Here is a 17,992-nt window from a genome sequence, read left to right on the forward strand (position 1 = left end):
ATGCCTGCCTTTCAGTTAGAAACATGTTTCTCTCAGATACTCTGCCTATTTTATTATAGTAAAAATTACAATATTCAATTATGTGTTTTCACAACTGTCTTCTCCCTAGGTAAAGGCAAGGAATGTATGTTTCATATTTGTAACTCTAGTGTCCTACACATTCTAATTACTCAGTAAATATTAGTTAAATTGACAAGGAAATTAACTCTCTGCCAAAGATAATATCCAACACTCTACAACACAGGTTATCAACCAAAATACTATTTTAGCACTCCATCCAAAATTCCAGATTGCAAAGAAGCAGTAAAATATATCCCATAAGCAGGAGAAAGTATCAATACAAATAGACAAATAATGAAATTAGCTGACAAGAATTTAAGCCAGCTACTCTCAAAATTATTTTTAATTACTTAAAGCAAAACATAAACATAGCAAGGTAAGCAATAAATAGTATTAAAAATAACACTTCTAGAGACAATATTTTTAGTGAAAAACATACTGAACAAAATGACTGGCAGATTAAAAATGGCAAAAGAAAGAAGAAATCAGTATACTTGATGGCAAAGCAATGTCAACTACTCAAAATGAAACACAAAGGAGAAAGGAAAAGACTGAAAAATAATAATCAGATCATCAGAAATGTAGAGGATAATATCAATCCATCTGTAGAAGAAGAAGTTGGTCAGTACAGGGAACAGAAAAATATTTGAAGAAAAAAGGGCCAAATATTTTCAAAATTTGTCCAAAATAATCTAAAGCCACAAATCCAAGAGACTCTGTAACTCCAAAGACAAATAAATATACCAGAAAACAAATCAAGATGCATAATATTCATATGGCTAAAATCAGTAATCAACTTTTAGAGGGGAGGAGCACATTTCATACTGAGCACCACTATTGAAGACTTGCTCAGATTTCTTTTCTGAATTTAGGCAAACTAACAGATAAAAGTGCAGAAAGAGAAAAGGAAATCAAAACTCCTGGCTTCAAAATATTGGGAGTTCCCCAGGTTTAACCCAAAACTGGACTCTCTATATGGGGGGCAAGGAGAGACAGAACAGAGAGGCAGGTTTAATCAACAAGGGAACTTACAAAGAGTCTTGTCTTGGGCAGCCACAAAATGAGTACATCTCTGGACCCTCCAGCCAGAATCTTAAGTTTATATAGAGGCCTTAAACGAGTTCATTTATTTTTATCATCCAAATGGTTCCAACAACATCTTTCTTTCTCAAGACTACATCCTTGAAACAGCTCCTAGTATAGGAATGGTGGGCAGGTACATGCACTCCAAGGACTGGAGTTGGAGGGAGGAGTTTCTGATTGACTGGGTCCAACTCAAGGGTCAAGTAGCAGTCATGTCCTCTTCATCTTTTCCAACAATCAACTCAGAATTCTATGTCCAGTGAAAATGTCAAAAATGAAAACAAAATACAGAATTTTTAAGAAAAAGCAGGAAAAAATGTCACACCATTAGATCTGCATGATGAGAAATGATATAAGAACTTCTTCCATGCAGAAAGAAAATGATATCAGAAATATATTTAGGTCTACACAAATCAATGAAGTGTGCCAAAAAGTGTTCAGACATTTTTGTTAAGATGTTAAGAATGTTAAGAATGACAGCAGTTAGCACATTTTAAACACAACATACATGGAGATATTAACAGTTTAGAATAAAGATAAGCAAAATTTTTCATGAACTGAGTCTTGTTGTAAGCAAATTTCAAAGTAGGAATGTGTTTATTTACCAGAAGCAACAGGAAAAGAAACAGACAACAATGTGCCACAGTGTAACTCTCTAAGGATTCCATGAGTTTTAGCTACCATCAGAAAAAGCCATCACGAACGCCTGGATGGCTCTGACATTAAGAGCCTGCCTTCGACTCAGGTCATGATCCCAGGGTCCTAGGATCGATTTCCACATCCGGCTCCCTGCAGGCTCTGTGGGAAGCCTGCTCCTCCCTCTCCCACTCCCCCTGCTTCTGCTCCCTCTCTCCCTGTGTCTCTCTCTTTCAAATAAATAAATAAAATCTTAAAAAAAAAAAAAGAAAGAAATGAAAAAGAAAAAGCCATCACTTTCTCCCTTTCCCCTTCCACTTGACTCCATGTTGACATAATTCTAGCCTTAGACAAGCAAATCCTACAAATGATCACCATGCTAGCCTTAGCTGAATACTCTTGTTAAATAGCTGAATACTCTTGTTAATGAATCTGAGATTAGGGTCATTTTAGGAGAAACTTAAGGTAAACCCTAACGCTACCTCTAAGATTATCTAATTTCTTTCTAATTAAATCTATATGCATAAGATCTTCTTTTAAAATTAATATAATGGCTTATGTTTACTACAGAAAAGAATTAGTTCTGGAACTCAGTATTTTTTATAAGAAAAATATTTTCTACCATTCCTCTAAGAAGAAACACAAGGATTTGTTAATGTACGTTTTTGCTCATTTCCATAATTTATTAGTACCTTAACTTTATATATACTGAATTGAAATTATAACCATGAGACAATTCATATCTTTACTGATACCAAAGCTTTTATTTCCTTATTTCCCAAGGACCAAAATACAAAACATAGAGCATATCTGTGCATGCAAAACAGTTTATGAAGCATTTATGACTACTCCTACTTCTGAAGACATTACTCTATTTATTTGGCTAACTCCGAGGGTTCATTCTTTGGCACTTTTCTGTTTTGGTTTTTTTAACCCTTTTTGCCAATTTAGCTTTTTTCACTATCATATTGGGAATAAATGTAAATAGTTTTTGCCTTTCTTTTCAAATATTTTGAATAATATATAATTAAAATAGCACTTTTCCTGAAATATAAAGTATTACATTGATCTTTCCAGTATCATCAGTGATTAATGTCTTTATTTTATACATTTGTACATGATGTTCTTAATCAAACTTAAGAAAATGCTTTTTCTAAGCTTGTGAGGAAATATGTTTTCACAAAATATCTTTTAAGTCATATAACTTATGGCTCACTGACAACCAACCAAAAGAGAAACAAAAGAAAACTGCAGAAAATGTGGTAAAACTTTTCTTGTTGCTTTGTTCTGGTTTTACACTCCAATAGAGAACAACTTAGAGCATGAGGATCTAAAGTCATCATCAGTAGCCCCTTCCAGAGACTAACTTATATATTTAGTATTGACTACAAAACTTTAAACTGATAGATAAACATGGAGACAGAGGCAGGGAGAGGGGGACAAAGGGGTGGGGGAGGAAAGAGAGATATAGAGAGAATAACCATTAAATGAATTACAGTTGACCACCGAACTACTGACCTTTGATATCACACAGTTGAAAATCTGCATATAACTTTTGACTACCCCAAAAGTTAACTAATAGTCCTTGACTGGAGGCCTTATGGATAAACAGTTAAAATATTTTGCATGTTATATGTATTATATATTATATTCCTATAATAAAATAAGCTAGATGAAAGATAATATTAAGTAAATCATAAGGAGGAGAAAATACATTTATAGTATTGTGCTATACTTACTGAAAAGAAAATCCATGTATAAATGGACCCATGTGGTTCAAACCCATGTTACTCAGGAGTCAACTATACTAACAAAACTTATAGCAAGGACAGTATAACAAATAGGAAAATCAATAGAGGCAGTGGTGGAAGGGATGTAAGTTGATCTTTAGTAAAGGATTAGGTAAATGACCAGAATAGCCAAATTAGTACACCGCATAAAATATCAAATATTGCCTCATTCTATGGTGAAAAGAATATGACAATTGAAATGGCATCTTTTGTTTTGATATTTTGAGTTTGAAATATGTAGTCCACACTACTAAAGAAGAAATATACTCTCATTATTAAACTAAGTGCAAACCACCTCATAATCTTGGAATTTCAGACTTTTTTTTTAAGATTCATTTATTTATTTTAGAGAGAGGGACAGCAAGTACAAGAGGGAGGGGCAGAGGGAGAAGGAGGGAAAATCTCAAGCAGACTCTGTGCTGAGCGTGGAGCCAGACGTGGGGCTGGATGTCACGAATCTGAGATCACCACTTGAGCCAGAAACCAAAAGTCAGATGCTTAACCGAATGTACCAACCAGGTGCTCCCAGACTTTTCTAATATCCCTACTCACTCTAAGCCAATTTTCACTACAAATCAGTCCATTATTGAAACAAGATGTCTATTTTCTTATAAACCAATAACTAGTGTATATAGTAGTAAACATTATTTTTAGTTTGTTATTTTAAATCTTTTAAGATACATTTCAGGAAAATGACATTTCCCCCTGTTTTATGCTAGACTGTTATAATATCCTCAGTTTTAATAACTGTGTTATTTTATAACATTTAAAGACAACTTCATGTCAAAAGCAACAGTTACTCTTCTGTTGTTCAACCATTCCTTAATGTGAATTCAAGAAGTATTTACTTTTAATCCATACCAACTTTAAATAGTTATTATTAATGTGAAGTACCATATCAGGACATCTAACTGGAAAAGTAAAATGAAATTATGATTAACCATGTGGGTCTTTTTAAAATTATATCTTTACTTATTTCATTGTCTTTTTAAAATATTTCAGTCAAAATTTCAAGAATAAATGACAAATTCCTCAGAGTTGCTAATACTCCATTATTTTTAATAAAGTCAGTGATCATTTATAAAATAAACCATTACATTAAAACTTAATCAAATCAGTAGCAGTCTGCTAATTTGCAAGTGCTGGCAAATATTAGTTAATGGACTTTTGTTAACTTTATTGGGAAAATATATTTGCTACCCTTTTAACTAATACCAATATGGATATTTCAAAAAGTATTTTCTGTAACTAGGTTGAATGAGCAAATATTTTCTCAAGGTTGTAGAGTTATTTATAGATCTGCTTTAAATATTTCAGTTTATATAATGTGAATATTAGCACCTCAAAATATCCCTGCTTTTTGAAGTAATTTATATCCACACCCTCACTTCTTAGACCTGCATCAAAAGTAATGAGACAGAAGTTGACTTTTATGTCTGTCTTTTCTTGGGTAATCTTAGGAGTTTATTTTATGAGAAAAATCTAAGTCTTAGTTTTACTATTCATAAAGTAGAGGGTTATATTGTATGGTTTTTCTCATTTTTTGATTTAGTGACTAATCTACTAAGGTATACTTTCTTCTCATTGAAAATGAATGATGACATATGAGTGATGATACACTGCTTTTTCCTGTCTGACTTTGAGAACACTTCTTATTATAATAATGTCTTTATATGTACAATAAAATTAAACATGGACTAAGTAACAGATTATTCTGAATTATGGAACTATATATCTATCAGGGAATTCTAGTGATATCATAAAACATAAAAGTATATTTTATTTTTATATACTCACTATGACAAAAAGATTAAATTATGGCTCAATAATTCATGTTTTCTGGCTCATATCATTCTAGCAACATGCAATTACCAGATTTATTTTTTAACATAGTTTTGGCTTCTTTTTTAATTTTATGAATGTTATAATCCACTACTTTTATATATGGAGGTCCTATACTAGAATGTAACATTCCTACTCATCTACCAAGGTTTACAACACATGTAAAATAAATATGTACCGTGGGAGGAATGAATTTGGTTGGTAGGCTCAAAAAGATAGAAGGAGAGAGCATAACTTGAATTCATGGCTAAATGAATATCTTCAATAGTTTCATTCACATTATATCCCACTGGATTCTGAAGGCAGTTTGAATTTAAAATAACAAAAACCAGATTTTTTTCAACGACTAGAAAATGAATTATATAGATTCATTTTAGAAATCTGATTTCCCCTAGAGCATACCATAACACACAAAAAGAAAATAATAATGCAATTCAACAGTGGTATCTAGAAGTCACTGGGTATATTATTATGTTTAATTACCTGCCGGTGATTACCTGCTTTCTGGTAAGGAGCATGTTGTATGGCTACCAAAATATGTATCTACCTCATCTGGAACTCATTTAAGACAGGTCAAGACATGTAATCAAATGTAAATTCAGCTTAGGCTCAAACTGAAATCCCAGTTATATAGAAAAAAGAAGAAAGTTCTAAAAAATATTCATTTTTGAGCTTCCTAAAACTATTTTTAAAAACTCATATTGTAAGCAAATAGGCTAATACCTTTGTTTTCACACACTTATCAATGGTCTAACTTCAATAATTTACTAAATCTTCATATAAATTGATAAACCCATTATTAAAACAGCAGTAAATAATCCCTGTATCACATAAATAATGTACTCATTGTACCAAATCCACAAACACTTTAGCATCATTATTAGTCATAATTAGAAGTTTAATATATGCACAAGCGATATATTTCCATTCCTTTCCCATATCAAAATTGACTAGATCAAAAATAACAATGATCATTCATCAGAAGATACTTTTAAGGGACTGAAAAGAAAAGCTACCAATTGGGAAAAGATACATAGAATATATTACTCCAACAAAGCACTTAAATAAGTAACACAACACAGAACCACTGCCATCCCCTAACTGGACAAAATCCTACAAATGACACTTTAGAAAAAAGGAGGACATCCCAAGAATAATTAATCATACGAAAATGTCAACATTATCGGTGTTTGAGGTATTGACAATGAAAACCACAGTGAAATACCAAAAGCAACATCCAGGCAGAACCTATCAGATGTCAGCAAAATGAGGAAGAAATGAAAATCTTCTATTTTTCTCGTGGATCTACAAATTGGTAAAAAGTGTTCAATATTATCTAATACCTAAAAGTATGCATATATATGGTACCAACAATTCCACAGCTAGGTATTCAACCAACAAAAATGTATGCATATATTCACACACACACAAACATATATTAAAAGATTCACAGTAGCAGTATGTATGTATGTATGTATTTTTTTGAAGATTTTATTTATTTATTTGACAGACAGAGATTACAAGTAGGCAGAGAGGCAGGCAGAGAGGCGGGGGAAGCTGGCTCCCCGTTGAGCAGAGAGCCCTATGCGGGGCTCGATCCCAGAACCCGGGATCATGACCTGAGCTGAAGGCAGAGGCTTTAACCCACTGAGCAACCCAGGCACCCATAGTAGCAGTATTTATAACAGTTAAAATAGAAACCACCTAAATGTACATGAATAAAATGAATAAATCAATTATGACATATTCTCACAATGAAATACTATATAAAAATGTGAATGAAGGAACTTCAACTATGTCCATCAATACTAGATGAATCCCAAAAACAGTACTTGGAGTAGAAAAAAACAGGCACAGAAGAGTATATACTCCATGAGTCAAATTTAACTAGATTTAATAAAAAACATTGTTTACAAATTAAATTATTCAGGGGTGCATAGGTGGCTCAGTTGGTTGAGCAGCTGCCTTCGGCTCGGGTCGTGATCCCGGAGGACCAGCATCGAGTCCCGAATCCAACTCCCAGTTCCGCGGGGAGTCTGCTTCTCCTTCTGACCTTCTCCTCTCTCATGCTCTCTCTCACTGTCTCTCTCTCAAATAAATAAATAAAATCTTTTTAAAAAAGAATTAAATGTATTTAAATCTTTTTGAAAAGAAAGTTAAAGAGTAGAGTTTGTTTATCAAATATAATGATATACTAAAATTGTAACTTTAAAAATATGATACTGGTATAGCAATAAACAAATGAAATAAGAAAAAAGAAGAGACAAATTGCGCATAGAAAGGAACTTGATGTATGACCAAAACTTGATATAAGACCAAAATCATATTGTAAATTAATAAGGATAAATGAACTGTTTAGGGGCAGCTGGGTGGCTCAGTGGGTTATGCCTCTGCCTTCGGCTCATGTCATGATCCCAGGGTCCTGGGATCCGGCCCTACATAGGGCTCTCTGCTCATGCGGAGACTGTTTCCCCCTCTTTCTCTCTGCCTGCCTCTCTGCCTACTTGTGATCGCTGTCTGTCAAATAAATAAATAAAATCTTACCAAAAAAAAGGATAAAAACTGTTTAACCGCTTTGTTTTGTTTTGTTGTATTTTTTGTTTTTAGAAGATCCATCAATATGAAGAATTATATTTCTCTATCCTAGTGGTCCAAATGGATTAAAAAAATGTAAAGTTAAATTTTAATGAAAGGAAATATTGGGGAATATATTTATAGCCTAAAATGAAAAGAAATTCTCAAAACATTACTCAAAAATGTGAAAACATTGGTACTGACAAATTCTGTCCTTGACCAAACTTCAAACTTCAGTGAGTTCTCTGCACTATTAGGCCCTACGCTTGGACTTCCTTTTCTGTTTTTGCATTGCCCCAATTTTGCAAAATTCTTGCTAAGTCAGTTTAGCAAGAATCCTCCCCCTTAAAATCTGATTGCCCTCAGTATCTGATCAAATCCCTCATCCCTCAGCATCCTCTAGGTGATACATAGTCAGCCTGACCTACTTTCAGCAAGACCCTGTGAGCTTTGTTAATTTTTTTTTTAAGACTTTATTTATTTGACAGAGAGAGTGAGTGCATGAGAGCACAAGTAGGGAGAGCAGCAGAGGAAGAGGGAGAAGCAGGCCTTCCCCTGATATGCAGGGAGCCCACAGCAGGACTAGATCCCAGGACCCCAGTGTTATGACTTGAGCCGAAGGCAAACCTTAACCAACTGAGCCACTCAGGCACTGCTTGTGAGCTCTGTTTGGTTAGAAACTCCTCTTATGCCTGATGTTTCCTTTTCATAATTTTTCACCCACCAATTTCCTACCCTGCTGTGTGGCAATAAATCCCCACTTTTTCTTTTTGTATTCAGAATTGAGCCCAATTCTACATTGAATCCATTTCTATATTGAGGTGTCTTTATCTCTATTGCAATAGTTCCTGAGTAAAAACTGTTTTTAACAGCTTTACCTATACCCCAGATTCAGTTATTTTTTTCTTTGACAGTTAATGTGATTAATTTTATTAGGTCAAATTTGGTTGAGGAAGGGCCCTGGCAAATGAAAGATAGAGCAAAGTGTTTGTAACACTGAAAATTAAAAGAGACCAGAAATTCTAAAATCAACAACAAAAGAAAACTGGAAAAAATACATAAGGGATATAAACAGATAATCAACAGAAAGCTGAAATGGGTAACTGTACAAAAAGAGGTGTTCATATTCATTATTAATATGAGAAACTAAAACTAAATCAATGTAGATACCAGATCTGACTCAAGAAATTAGTAAAAAAATTCAAAGTTTGTAATGCCAATTATTGGAACAAAGCAGAAGAAATGGAACAAACAGGTCAGTCTTGCAGAAAATAGCTTAAAGTGCTTGGGCAAATTGATCATTTCTATATCCTATAGCACCAATCCTTCTCCTGGGAAAAAAATCCTGCAAAATGCTTGACAGGTCTCTAATGGGATACACATTCAGTTGTTCATTGTTGCATTGCTTTTGTGATAGGAAGATGGAGAAAAACTAGGTGTCCATCACTAGCACAGGATATAAGTGCAATGTGATCTATATATGCCATGGAACACTTCTCAGATGATTAAAACAATGAACTAAATGCACGCGGCAATACCAGCAGTTAACACTGCTTGTTCAGTAAAAAACAGCAGCAGAATATCTCCTCTTATACACTAAGAACATTCAAAAATAATATAATTTATATAATGCATAGTATACAAAAATGACAAAGGGATACACATTAATTCAAGGACCCACATCAACCACATGAAAGTGGTTGCTTTTGAGAGAATGGAGAAAAAATTAATGCTGTTAGGAAAAGAATAAAAAACAAAATAAATGGAAAAAAAACGGAACCCTCTAGAAACCAACAATGATGGTTGTACAATGACAAGGCAAGAACTAACTCAAAAAAAATGTTAATATACCTATAGATGAGCTCATTCATTGCTTTGATAGACTAGCTCTCCATGAAAGAAAACACCAAAAGAGAATATAGAAGAAGATGAATATATTATGAATAGGAACTTGTTTTTAGTATTTCTGAAAGACTGGGTTACTTCAAGAATAAAAAGTTGTGCTTTTCTTCCTGAGGGTTTTTAAAAGTTCAATCACATCACATAATAATATAATTTATATATTGTTTTATGGTTGTTATGAATGGACAGTACAAAGTACCAAAAAATATTTACAGAAATAAACTTACAGATGATAGCAAGAGAAAATTCGGCAGTTGAAACCCAATAGGAGAAAATTTGCTACCTAATACATTTGAATAAACACTTTATCATTAATAATTTATAAAATTTAATAAATTTATTCAAACCTTTATTTGCTACAATCTTTTTTTCTCCCTATTGTTAAATCTTAAAATTCACTCAACTAGAGTCTTCAGAAATCTTAAGTATTTAGAATTTTTAGGATTTTTTTTTTTTAAGATTTTATTTATTTATCAGAGAGAGGGACACAGCGAGAGAGGGAACACAAGCAGGGGGAGTGAGAGAGGGAGAAACAGGCTTCCTGCCAAGCAAGGAGCCCGACGTGGGGCTCAATCCTGGGAACCCGGGATCACGACCTGAGTCAAAGGCAGACACTTAACAACTGAGCCACCCAGGCACCCCTTTAGGAATTTTTTAAGGGAGTATTTGGTGATAAAGGATTATCTGCAACTTACCAGTTTAGAACAAAGTCAGTAAAGCAATTTAAATTCAAACTTGAATCAACACCTATAAGCTTATAATTATAAGATAAATTATTTAAAATTTATTCATAAAAATGTACATTAAAAATGCCTCCTATATTTTATTATAACAAAAATTAAAAAGCAATTTATTGTCATCGTTTTAAGTGGCCAGTAATTAAAAATAGCAAGTCATGTTCCAGCCTACTTGAATTCTAAACATTTGGTAAGACTTCTGTAGTAACATTAGAAAAGATAAGTGTAGGGTGCCTGGTTGCTTAGTGGGTTAATTAAGCCTCTACCTTCAGCTCAGGTCATGATCTAAGGGTCCTGGGATGGAGCCTCGCATTGCATCTGCATCGGGCTCTCTGCTCAGTGGGGAGACTGCTTCCCCCTCTCTCTCTCTCTGCCTGTCTCTCTGCCTACTTGTGACTTCTCTCTCTCTCTTTCAAATAAATAAATAAAATCTTAAAAAGAAAAGAAAAGAAAAGATAGGTCTGCTCAAAGACATAAATTCGACATATAAAACTTTACTATGGCCTTTACTTTAATAGTTTTATTATAATTAAAAATTATTCAAGCAAAGAAGAAAAAATTACTCAAGCAAAAACTGCAATTAGTTTCAGTATAATTCTACAGTATGGTAGTAAATTGTGCATGAAGTGCTATTGTTTTAATTACAGAAAGAACAAAATGACACAAACTGACCTCAGAGATAAGATCAAGTAGATACTTGAAATGATAATGTATTTTTTTCCCCTTCAGATACCAGTTTATCCAAAAGTGAAAGAGATCACAGTTACTACTTGTTTCAGAAGGCAGTAACATGTTTTACAAAGCTATCAGTTTACATAATTTCCAGGGTTTCAACTAATTTACATAAAAAAATAAACAAGTCTTAACTAATCCTCATTAACTCAGATAAAATTCCCAATGTAGAATTTACCAGGGAAAATGTTTAAAAGTAAAATCACATTAACTGAATTTACCATGAGTTAGTATAAACAAGATATAACAACATATACATGTATTTTAAAAAGCAGGCCTAGAATACTAATTTTTTTTTAAGATTTTATTTGTTTATTTGATGGAGAGAGATCACAACCAGCCAGCTCCCTGATGGGCAGAGAGCCCAAAGTGGGGCTCAATCCCAGGACCCTGAAACCATGACCTGAGCTGAAGGCAGAGGCCCAAAACACTGAGCCACCCAGGTGCCCCTAGAATACTACTTTTAAAAATTATTGTTATTTTATTTTTAGATATGACGGTCATTTAATTTTTAAAAATGCCATACTCTATTAATATTACTTGAATCCCAATACTAACTTATACTCAAATGATTAAAACATTCAATCTTCTTAATTAGCATACATGATATTAGATAGATATTAAAACAAATGTTAGAGCTATAATTATTGAAAAAAACTATTTACTAGGTCAAGAACTTTGTTTAAACAAATCACTAGTATATAACCTCAGAGGTTTGGCATACTAATTAAGCCATTTAGTGGGTCATAAACACATTATCTTAAATAAGGGGAAAAACTACGCATGGTTTTGTAGAATAGTCTATAGAAAGTATATAGTTGTATATAGAAAGAAGCCTGACACATTACAAAATCCTCTACATTAAGAATAGTTGCTCTAGTGTTTTAGGGGTTCAAAAAATGTATTAATACAATTAACAGTTGATCCAGTAGATTTTGCCATAATCAAAAAAAGTGAAAAGAGTGAAAAGCAAGGTCTTTAGAAGCAGGAATCATAGTGATACAAAGAAAGAAAAGAGATTTATATTAGATAACCTTTTCAGTCACCCTTAAAAAAAAATAAGACCTGTTTTATGGAGTTAATGTTTGTGTCCATTCCAAAATTCATATACTGAAGCCTTAATACCCAGTGTGGCTACATTTGGAGACAGGACCTCTAAGGAAGTAATTAAGGTTAAATTGGGTCACATGAGTGGCCCCTTAATATGCTAAAATTAGTGTCCCTGTAAGAACAGACATAAGAGGGCTCAAGAAAGGTCAAGTGAGGACATAGAAAGAATATGGCCATCTGCAAGCCAAGAAGAGAGCCCTCACCCCAATCTGAACTGACTGGAAACTGGACCTTATACTTCTAGCTCTTGAACTGTAAGAAACTAAAATTCTGTTGCCTAAGCCACCTAGTCTATGATATTTTGTTATAGCAGCTCAAGCTAATACAACCTGTCAATTGTGCACCTCAGATTCTTGAGAATGTGTGTAGTTGATTCGATATTCCCAATCACCTTGGAAGTAAGTTCAAAATGTAACTTTATACTATAAAAATGTTTTAATGTTAAATTTCTCAGGTACATTCAATATTATTTATTTTGCCATCTAAAAATAACATTTAAAAAATTGGCATACTGAAATCACCAATGACCCACTTACCAAAAAGCTTTACGTAGTATATGTTTGGGGGAAATAAGTAATTTTTGCCATGAGGACCCTACTTTATATTTGGATTCACAGATTTAGAACTCAGACTTTGGAGATAAAGAGAAGATATCAGGTTGGGGTGGAATATTCTGTAAAAAAAAATTTAATACAAAGGTTTTGAAATATCTTTTGTAGATAGTGAGCTTATAAAGAACTTTAAAGAAAGGGGTAGCATGAAAAAAATTGTGCTTTAGGACTCCTTTAACTTCAGAGAGAAAAGTGGATTGAGAAAGATAAACCTAAAGCAAAGCCAGAGACTCAGGACAGAACAATAATAAAATCTACGCTAGAGATGACGAAGGCCTGACACCATGCAATTTCCACAGTAATGAAGTAGGAAGGAAAAGTCTTGATACATATTTAATTTCAGGAAACATTTAATTGACTGTTATGACTAGAGAAGCTCTGGAACTGAAAAAAATGGCAGATACAGGGGTAAACATAATGGATTAAACTTTAAGCTTAGTGATTTTAAGTTGTCAAATGTGAAAGTATTCATCCCACAACAAATATATAAGATGGGAGCTCAGGCTGCAGAAAATTCTGATCTAGAAATACAAATGTGGCTCAACACCAAATCCATCAACCAGAAACATCTATCAAGTATAATACAAAGAAGAAGAAAAATATACTTCATAAACTATTCACTCCATATTTATTAGGTATTCATTTCTACAAAACAAATAAGTGCAAGTTAGTGGTATGAAACAAAAATAAGCATTCATAGTCTCCAGTTTCCATAGGCCATTATTCATAGAGGTCATACGGGGATGGCTTCTCTTTGCTGGATGAAGTCAATGGCTCAGCTGTAATACATGAAGGCTGGCCCTGGAATAATCTCATTCATTCACACATTGTCAGAGGATGTTGACTATTACCTGGTGCTTGGCTAAGATTGTTAGGCAGAACACCCACATGTGGCCACTCTATATAACCCGTTCTTTCTCCCAACATGGAAATTATGTTATACGGAAAACTACCCGAGATAAAAAGAAAGAGAGTTATTTGGGAGTCATGTCTCCTTTTATAATCTAGCCTTAGAAATTAAAAAGTGTCATTCTATTGGTTTTAGTTACAAAGGTCCTCCAAGATTCAAAATTAAATCCCACCATTTGATGTAAGAATGTTATTATCACAATGTAAAAAAGCATTCATAAGTGGAGTCCAAAATTTTCATGGAAAGACAGAATAGCTGTCCTATTTAACTGTTTTAACAGTTTGAAAAGGAACAAAGTTAAAGAACACTCACTACCTGTCCTCAAGAATTACCATAAAGCTACAGTAATCATGACAGAGTAATGCTGGCAGAGACTAAAGGAATACTAGAGTGCCCAGAAACTGACCTGCATACCCATGGTCAGCTGATACTTGCAAAAGATGCAAAGGCAACTCAATGAAGAAATAACAGCTCTTTCAACAAATAGTGCTTGATCAATTGGATACACATGTATATAAAATTGCACTTTGATCATACATCATATAATGCACAAAAAGTAATTCAGAATGGATTGTAGATCTAACTCTAAATCGTTAAGTTTTATAGGAGAAAACACAGGAAAGAGTGTTCAGACTTTTGATTAAGTAAAGATTTCTTAGGTACAACAAGAGCACAAACCCATATAAGAAAAAAAGATAAATATGATTTCATCAACATTTGAAAGTTACAATCAGAGATAAGATCAACTTGAAAATTAATGTATTTTTTCCCCTTCAGACACCAATGTACAGTGAAATATATCGTTTAAAAAAATGAAAAGACAAGCCACAGACTAGTTGAAAATAGGATATGGACTTAGACCTGTAATATACAAAGGACTCTCCATACTTCGTAATAAAACAGTTTTAAATTAGGCAAACATGTTGAATGAATGGGCAAAGTACTGAAGAGGATCCCTAGCAACAAGACTTCCACGGTCCTAGTGCAACTGCAAACAGACACTGCCATTTTGTAACACAGTTTGCCAGTTTCTCATAAAGGTAAACATACTCCTTCCATACATCTCAGCGACTGCACTTGCAGGTAGTTGGCCATGAGAAATGAAAACTTAATTACACATAATAACCCTTACAAAAATGTTTATAGCACCTTTATTCATAATCACTAAAAATGGAAATAACCCAAATGTCCTTCAGCTGATGAATGGATAAACAAACCAGTATACTCAGACAATAGAATGCTATTCAGCAATAAATCTAATGAACTAAGAATACACACAAAATGGGTGAATCTCAAATGTAAATGGGTAATTGAAAGAAGCTGGACTCAAAAGGCTTTATAATGCATGATTCCATTTATCTGTCATTCTGGAAAAGTAAAACTAGAGGAACAGAAAACAGATCAGTAGTTTCAGAATCTAGAGATGGGGGAAAGTGATGAATAAAAACAACCCAGGAGTGCCTGAGTGGCTCAGTCAGTTAAGCGTCTGCCTTCAGCTCAGGTCAGGATCCAGGGTCCTGGGATTGAGCCCTGAATCCAAATCCAGCTCTCTGCTCAGCATGGAGCCTGCTTCCCCCCAACCCCACGCCTGCCTCTCTGCCTGCTTGTAATCTCTGTCTGTCAAATAATAAATAAAATCTTTAAGAATTTTTTTTTAAGATTTTATTTATTTATCTGACAGACAGAGATCACAAGTAGGCAGAGAGGCAGGCAGAGAGAGAGGAGGAAGCAGGCTCCCTGCTGAGCAGAGAGCCCCATGCGGGGCTCGATCCCAGACCCTGAGATCATGACCTGGGCCGAAGGCAGAGGCTTCAACCCACTGAGCCACCCAGGCGCCCCTAAATAAAATCTTTAAAAAAAAAAAACAAGAGAACCACTTGAGGCAATTGAACTGTTTTATATCTTGCTTGTGGTGGTGGTTACATGACAGTATATGTTTGTCAAAACTTATAACACTATATAATATAAAGGATTAATTTTATTCTATAAATTATAACACAGTAAAAAAATACAAAACTCCTGGTATCAAAGCAATAATGCCCCAATAATGTAAAAATTAATGATTTAATTTTTAAAATTCCATTCTGTGTAAAGAAAATACTAGTCTTCCTTCACTAAAAATTCAAAAACTGCAATACTTTGCTATATTTGTGTAACACTTTTTAGCTACCAGGGTACTCTTTTTTCTTTATTGCCTTCTATTGCTCTATACCTAATTAACACAAAAGTGGTGTTTTAAAACAACTTATTAGCTCATGGTCCTGTAGGTAAGAAGTTGAATGTACGTCAATGGAATCTCTGCTGAAATCAAAATATTGGTGAGGCTGAATCTGTTCTTGATGACCTGGGATTAGGGGCAGGGGTAGAGGAAAGAACATGCTGCCAACTTCATCCATTTCCTTGATGAACTTGGAATCTTCCTTGAAGCTTTAAAACTGTAGTTTTGGGGTACCTGGGTAGCTCAGTTGGTTAAGCCTCCACCTTCGGCTCAAGTCATGATCTCACAGTCCTGGGAATGAGCCCAGTGTTGGGCTCCCTGCTGAGCAGGGAATCTATTTCTCCCTCTTCCTCTATCCCTCTCCCCCACCCCATCCCCATCCACTCATGCTCATTGCTTTCTCAAATAAATAAATAAATAAATAAATAAACCTTTAAAAAATCCTTGTGGTTTTATCAGTTGTGCCAAATTACTCTTAAGATTAATGAAAGCATATATCTGAAATAAGGACCCAGTTGTGTAAGGCAGAATTCTAAGATAGCTCCCATCATCTCCACATGTTACTCCTGGGATTACTTAGTTTGCAAAAGAAATAGTGCAGATATAATTAAGGTCCCTAATCTTTTGACTCTAAAATGGGAAGATTATCTTCTATACGCTTGACCTTATCAGGTAAGCCCTTTAAAAAATAAAGTGATTTCTCCCGCAGAAAGTAAAAGATTTGCAGTAAGAGAAGGATTCTACCTTCAGTTGCTAACTTGAAGATAGAGGGAGCCACTAGCAAAGGAATGAGAGTAGCTTCTGAGAATTAAGAATAATCCCTATTTATCTTCTTTCCCTCTTGTGTACCCTAATGTATCCACTTGTTATAACTCTTCTGAGAATGGGTTCAATTCTTTCTCTTCAGCAGTTGTTGAGATTTAAGCGATGGTGAGACATGGCAGATCTCCTTGTGCATTATAACCGAGTCTTCCAAACACTGAGCAATCTTTCTGTTTCACACTCCAGTTCTCCTTTGAGGGGGTAAGTGGAAGGATCATTGGGGAGTTATGTTATCTCTCCGATTCTGCTCCTTTCCATTTCTTTCTCTAGCACTCTCCCACTTCCTGCTTTTTGTATATAACTTCCATGTACTTGAAAAATACTCCTAAGAAAGAGGTGGCAGGTAGTTGTAGACTGGGCTTTTGGAACTGTAATTCATCTTGACAGCCTATAAGAAACTACTAAATGTTTGTGGAATGTTGAACTATTTTTTATTTTCCTTTTCCCCATCTATAGCAGATTCTTCTTCTCCTGAGTTGTTAGTAAAATAACAGCTGTAGATCTCTTATGTCTTGAGTTTTATTTAGGATACTTTGAAATTTATGTTCTTTTTTGAGTTTCAAAGATTTGACTTTTTTTTTTAGCTTAGTTAGTTTTTACTTCTTTTTATGGAGAGAGTGACAGGTTTTTCATTTTGCTTTGTTTTCTTTAACTTTTTTCATGACTTTATATATTCTAATCAGAAGTATACAACGCACTGAGACTAAGCTTGAAGTAAAAAGTCAGTAAATAAAATATGTTTTTCAGAAAGACCATACAGAGTTTTTTATTGCTACTAAATAGTAGAATAGGTTAGTAAAAATATTCTGCACACTTACTGAGTGCCTATTCTGTATAAGGCACTGTTATAAGCATCTATATGAATGCATACAGATACTCTTACACTATCCAATGAGGAAAAAGATGCTACACAGTTTTCTCAGTGTAACATGGTTTGTAAGTGGCAGAATCCATAGTTGAACACA

Source organism: Lontra canadensis, unplaced genomic scaffold (assembly GCF_010015895.1).
Source record: "Lontra canadensis isolate GAN:19392208 unplaced genomic scaffold, GSC_riverotter_1.0 scaffold95, whole genome shotgun sequence".
Lineage (NCBI taxonomy): Eukaryota > Metazoa > Chordata > Mammalia > Carnivora > Mustelidae > Lontra > Lontra canadensis.